The sequence below is a fragment of the Watersipora subatra genome, chromosome 8 (assembly GCF_963576615.1).
Source record: "Watersipora subatra chromosome 8, tzWatSuba1.1, whole genome shotgun sequence".
NCBI classification, from domain to species: domain Eukaryota; kingdom Metazoa; phylum Bryozoa; class Gymnolaemata; order Cheilostomatida; family Watersiporidae; genus Watersipora; species Watersipora subatra.
This window is the reverse complement of record NC_088715.1, coordinates 45,084,932-45,091,767: the sequence shown is the minus strand read 5'-3', so window position 1 is coordinate 45,091,767 and position 6,836 is coordinate 45,084,932. Positions and strand designations below refer to the sequence as shown.

At 34.0% G+C, this 6,836-nt stretch overlaps 1 long non-coding RNA gene across 1 annotated transcript; it reads left to right on the top strand.

Moving 5' to 3' along the window:
- The first annotated feature begins 1,764 nt into the window (after positions 1-1,764).
- Positions 1,765-6,328, top strand: LOC137402097 (uncharacterized). Its single transcript, XR_010979454.1, has 4 exons — positions 1,765-1,890; positions 3,517-3,636; positions 4,338-4,448; positions 5,888-6,328. It is a non-coding gene; the product is annotated as an uncharacterized lncRNA (long non-coding RNA).
- Positions 6,329-6,836: the final 508 nt, after the last annotated feature.

Genomic DNA, 6,836 nt, shown 5'->3' with positions numbered 1-6,836 from the left:
TCGAGCGACCGCTACTCAGAGTTTTCTGAGCAACTTTAAGTAAAATATTAGAGTAGACAGCGTATGGCCAAAGCTGACAGGCGTCAGCAGCGTTTTGCTGCAGAAGAAGACAGAATAGAGGTAAATTAACTTAGAGTCTTCTATACTTTAGTAAATGTAATATTTTTTATAGTCATAAATACATATACTAATTAATAAAATGATAATTCTTGCTATCTCCAATCATCGTTTCATAGCTTATCTGCCGTTTTACCTAGCTATAATATTTTTTTCGAATTTTCTTTGGTAAATTAGAGTCATGATTACAAATTATTTTCACTCGTAGGAAGTGGGTAAAATCGATTGATCATTGCAAATCTTTAATTTTCAGAACCAAAGCTTCGAATCGTTGGCTTGGCGTACTTGTGCCTTTATTAAATGTTTATTCGTTTTTAAAATTACACTCGCAATCTATTCAACTCCCAATTTGGAAGCTGTCAATAGATATGCTTTAGAATGACATATCTATGAATGACATATTTATTGCATCTACTTTGTTTACATTTACTTGTTTTACTGATTACAGAATGTTTATGTCGTCCCACCAGCCGAAGAAGCTTTGTCAGTGTGGAAACTGCCATAAAGGAGAAAGCGAGACTTTAATGCGTGCTGGATGATGTTTTGTTTGAGTTTGTTGCAGTAGATGAATTTGTCTTATTGTATCAGCTAATACTATGTGAGTGGCCACGACTTGATGAATATTTTTAATAAAAGCTTTATGCCGAGATGAAAATATTTTTGCTTGTAAAAATTATATAATAAAATAATATTGTTGAAGATAATGCAAAACATGATTTGCAGAATATTGTAGTGAATCGGATATGGTATATGGGTGTCCGCAGAACTGGAGAATGTGAGTTCAAATCCAGTTTGCAGCAGACTTCTCATCCTTAAAACTCTATCCCTGTCTATATTCTTTTCAAAGAGGTGGCTTGCTTATTTCACTAATTTAGTATTCGGTAAGAATACTACTAGCAATGATATACAGCAATGTATACAGCTGTATATCATTGCTACTAGTAAGAAACTAGTACGTAGGCAATATGTAATAGGTGACATAATGTGGGCGGGGCTTATGGGAGACCGTATATCGTTTGTATGGGTAGCTGCAGAACTGCTGATACAAAGACCGCGTTCTACATAAAGTGACTTGGCAGAATTACCGTAGACCGGTAGAATTGGTAGTCGGTACCCAAATGTTTACACAACATTTGGAGAAAGTGAGTAGAACAAATTTTCAATTTTCGTTATTTGAGGCCTTTGAAACATTCATAATAATGCATCTGTAGCAGGATTTAAAATTTTATTCTAGCCAACATGAGCAAATACAAAATAAGATATATGCCAATAGAGCCGCGTTAGACTAGACTTTTATCGCAAATAGCCGATGTGAATACGAGAGATAGAGACAGGTTGCCAAATGCGTGACATCATTTTTGGCGAGGCTGGGCACGTTTTTGTGGCCTGAGCGTTTTTACGGCGATCAGATTTTTTCGGTTTTAATCTTCAAATATCTTGGCAATGCGATCGCGTAACACAACAAACAACATATCAACTGATAGAGAAAAACAAATGCTTTCTTTTAAGACCAACTTAAATTTTGACGCAACTACATCTTTAAGTATGACTCGCTTGGTCTTCCATAACCGTGGTTTTACGACGTTTTGTCAGTTTACGTCTATTAAATCTTTACAAAGAGATTAAACGCTCTTTTGTATGGATTACAGAGATTACGCCTACAAGAGGATTCGGCTACAAGAGGTTTCGCCTACACTTCCTGGAGGTTACGTCTACGCTTCCTGGAGGTTACGTCTACACTTCCTGGAGGTTACGTCTACAGTTATGGAGATGGTGCGTACTGATATGTATTATGATATCGGTATTATTCAGTTACCCATAACTGAAATTAATCGGTGTTTAAATTCTCTTCATATCACAATATTCAACAGCTCGCTGAGCATGCGAGAGAGAGAGAGAGATAGCCGTTGGCTGTTATTATTATTACATAATATTATTAAGCAGAGCTTAATAATATTACGGTGTGAACCTTATAGCTATTATATTGTGGGACGCGTGATTCAATAGAAATATGGCTTTAATTACGAAAATATGTTAGAACAGTAATTTACCTTTTTATTAGTGATCGTCCACTGCAGACTGGTCACTCCTTCTTGGATGTACGCAGCCTGCCGTGACCAGGCACGGATTTGGATAGTAAAGTATAGGACTATCACCGTCTCGTGGAAGTGGCCTTCACCGGTCGAGAGTCCATCCCAAAAGAAAGAAGGATAGTTTAAATCTCCCGGTTAGATGTTGCATCTGAAGACCAACGAGTGCAAGAACTGTGACGGGGGGAGGTTATCAGTACTGCCCCTATTAAGAGAAATAACTCACGCTATACCAATGTGACGTAGGCCAGCTACGCAATATTATTGGTCGTACTAATCGTGCCTAATACACTATAGCGAATGCCAACGTGGACTACAAGATGGCGGATCCAAACCATAATGCAATTTGCTACGCAGTTCCGACTTAGATAATGTAAAGGTCGAATTTCCCAGCAATGAGGAGACAACTCCTTTTCGGCAAGCAGAAACTGACAAAACGAGATATAACAGTACTATTGATTGTTGAAGAAAAAATGTAAGAAAAATGGTAAAAAACAATGCAATAATAGTGTTTTCACATAACATTGATTGAAAAATATACTACCGACTAAAGTCATCTATCAATCAGAACGAAGATCGTGGAAGTGTAAAATAAAAACAATTTATTATCTCCTTTCCTTTCTTGGCTTTCTTAACGATTACTACCACTGCTACTATTACTACTGGTGGCTCTTCGGAGCCACAAGAACGCTAAGATGTGTGCTTAAAATCTCAAAGCTTTGGTAGATGCTTTGAGTTTGATAAAATCATCACCACCTTAGGGTGATAGACTGATAGTACCATTCGTTGTACTACGAATTATTATTTATTGATAGTTTGTAATTAATTAATAGTCTGCAACTAACGGTGGACTAGTATTTCCATGTATGTAGCTTTGTACGCAACATCCTAATTACAAGTCCCAGGTAGCGAATGGGACCAATGCCAATATTGGTATATTGATATTGGTCCTGATCAATAAGTCAATATCACCACCCAGAATTTTACTAAAAACATCATGACAAAGTTTAACTCATCAGTCTTTCAAGGTTTCAAAATAATTAATTTCTCATAGTTGAAGAAAACTAACTCTGCTTTTTTGTCTATACAAAAATCTCAGTGCAGCGTTTTGAGTTCACTTTAGTAAAGTAATATCCTTTGTAAGGTAAGGGTCCCAAACCATGCAGCCATACTCAGGACCAGGTCTAACTCGTGAAGTATCAGCTATCTTTCTTGTCTTTTGATCTGCATCTTTCAGAACCATTGAAAGCATGCCGATTAATTGCTCTTCCTCGAATTCAATTTTTAAAATATGTTGATTAAATTTCAGATCATTCTGCAACTCTACCACAAAATAAGGATTAGAAGTCACACTTTGAAGATGGTTATCACATAAGGTGAGAAAGTTATTTGTATCCATCGGCAAAGACGACTTGCCAATAGAGAGATGGTAATAATTTTGTTGATTAAATTTCATGTGCCAAATTTTGGCTCAAGATTCAAGAGAGCATAAATCTTGTTGCAGCATGGGAGCTTTGTCTTGTGTAGCTGTTGAGGCTCTGTGTTATCAGCTAAGTTGTCAGTTCATCTTTGGCCACATTCTTGGCACTCGCATGGAGTCCCTTAATACCTCGTCTCTTAGCCTACCAAGCATCATTTTATGCAATATGTAGCAGGCACAAAAATGGCTCTAGACTCTCTCAACAAGCTGTTTGGGAGTTGTCTGTTAGAGTTTTGCTGTTGTTAAACACACGACTCCTTTCTTAAAGCTAGTCTAAACAGGCTAAACTAGCTCATACAATGATTAGCAGGGCTTTTGGCTCACAAAATATGAAGCAAAAGTTTAATCATTATATTACTGTTTGAACATATTAGAATATTATACCTATAACCTAGCTTAGGTTGATTTGTTCTGTATCTTGCAAAAATTATGTGCATTAACCATTAATTCTATGTTATGTACATTAGGACAATTTATTTCCAGCATCAAAACTAATTAATAACCTAAATCAGTGAATTCCTAGTTTGTAGATACTTGCAGTTATTTTGTCAAGTCTGGTGCTAGTGAAAAGTCCTACATAATTCTACTCCGAAAATTTCATCTAAAATTTACCGATTAAACTGCTATGTTACTATTTTTATACCTCTCAGAGATATCTTGATGGCTGCTATGTGCTCTATCTTGCTCCATCTGAGGTGGTACGTTGTCAATGAGAGGTGCAGCTGTGGCGATCATTCCAGTGACAGGTGACTCTGCCAGAGGTATGAGTATACAATCTTTCTTTCTGTAGTATAAAATAATATTATTAATGCGGGTGATTGGCATATGAATCAAAAAGTAGTGCGTTATCATTACAGTGCCATAAATATTTGTTATAAATTCAAAAAATTATAACAAATATTTATATTTGGTATAAATTCAAAAGTTTATAGCAAATATAAATATATTTATGTATTTATATTTATTATGAATATATAAATAGTATTTTATGTTTATTTTATATATTTTATTTTAATTTTAAAAAGTATAAAGATATTTGATTTGATATTGGTAAATATTAACTATAAATAAAATTTATTTATATCTAAAGTCAAAAATTTATAAACTCAAACATTTTTAATGATCTAAACCATGGTATTCTCAACAACATAAAATTGCTACTCTAAACAGGCATCACCCATGACAGTGCTGGTGTATGAGTTCTTGGTAATTTTATTCCTTTAACATCGGTCTAGAGCTACTAATATTATTAGAGCATTACATAGCTTGCAGAAAAATAGTGACAACTGTGGACCAGCCCCTCTCTGTTATGCGAAATCAACAGAAGTCATCTGCTCTTGTTTACTGATCAATCTTCATTGCATGTCATTTTCATCTAAACTGCGTCATCCACACATCCTTGGATTGCGGTTGTAAATAATAAACTTCATCGCATGATTTTTTTTAAATACAGTATACCGCTGGCTCCATTGAATGTCAAGTTTTTACTTCCAATTCGTAAAATATCGTCAAGCCATTTCCATAGATGAAATGTCAATAGCAAATTTTGAAAAAATATAACAGGTTTTCATTTGAATGCTTCATTTTTTCATGCAATTACAAAAGAATTGAATCACATACAATCACACTGTATTAGTGCCAGTTAAAAAAATCTAATAATTAGTGTTCCAAATTCCTTATCAAGGTGTATCGAACTTACTGGGTATATACTTTGATTATGATTGTGCCTATGATTTTATGATTATCGTGATTCAGTATTATCACTCACTATCAAACAACCAGTAAATCCCATTGACAATTTTGTTGTTTTTGCAGTGCTTTCACTTTAAACATATTACACAACCCATCTGTAGACAACCAGTCACAGATGAACAACCCTTACTCTAGTACTTAGTACTCTACGGTTAAGGTTCTTTTGAGTGAATTTTACCAAATTGGTATTTACAAAGAAACCAATTTTACAAATTGTTTTTGTATCTCATATAAAGTTAACTCATTAGTTTATGGTGAGCCAAAACACTTACAATACTTGTTTATAATTGCTGCCATTTTTCTCCTCATCTCTCTGTGCAAATTTTCTTATCCGCTCAGTGTTCAGTTTCTAATGTATCGAGCTAGAAAAAGTAAATTGCATGATCATACTTTCTAATATTCTCAAAAAACATATTGCTTTTTCATGACCTACTACTCTACTTTGTAGAACATTGAAAGTCGATTGAGAAAGAATGATGACAGTCAGAAGATAGGGTGATATGACGATACATACGTTATTGAACACATACTAGTACAAGTACAGATACTACCATTTCAAGATGTATCACTGACATGATGGTGCTTATATGTGATGAATGAGAAAATGGAGCAAATAAATCTGTAACTGGATGTTTGTATTTTTTTGCAGAATAAATCCTAAACTTATAATATATCTATTGATTCAATTGATGAAATAGAAAAACTTCAGCAAATAAAAATACTACAAGGATGTGTACTTAGCATATGAACTGTTGTGTGTACAAAAGTAGCCCAATTCCTCCAAATTATACAAAAGTGAATAATTTTGTATAAGTCTAAATGAAATTCACTTCAAAATAGTCTTTTAATCTATACTTGTTATATAGCAAAGCTAAAGAGGAGCAGTCATAGTAGCTATGCAAGGAGATTGAGAAATGGGTTTTTACTTCATTTCAAAGATATTTATTACAGCATTACAAAGTGGTTGAAGCTATGGCCACTTTAGCATAATTTTATCAAACGTGCTTAATTGTTTAGTGGTCTTTTTGTTAATTTAGATTGGCTCGTTTATATGTCATATTTTTTCTTGCTAAAACATTATTGTTTAGTAAATAATTTATTTTGTATCAAAGTGAAATAACAGGTTATATGCAGAAAAATCAGATTTTTATGCATATAACCAATTATATAACCAATTATATATATATAATTTTTCTTTTGCTCATTTATGATGGATGACACTATTGTAAATCATATGACTTGTATTTGTAATTTACTCTGTATATTTGCATATGTACTCAAGGGTGATCTTAACTGGCTGTGAGGGAGGCTCCATGTAAAAATGGAACATAATGGTATGCAATAGGAGATAAAAAAAAACAACTCCAAAGTTATGCCATGATATATTGACCAACAAC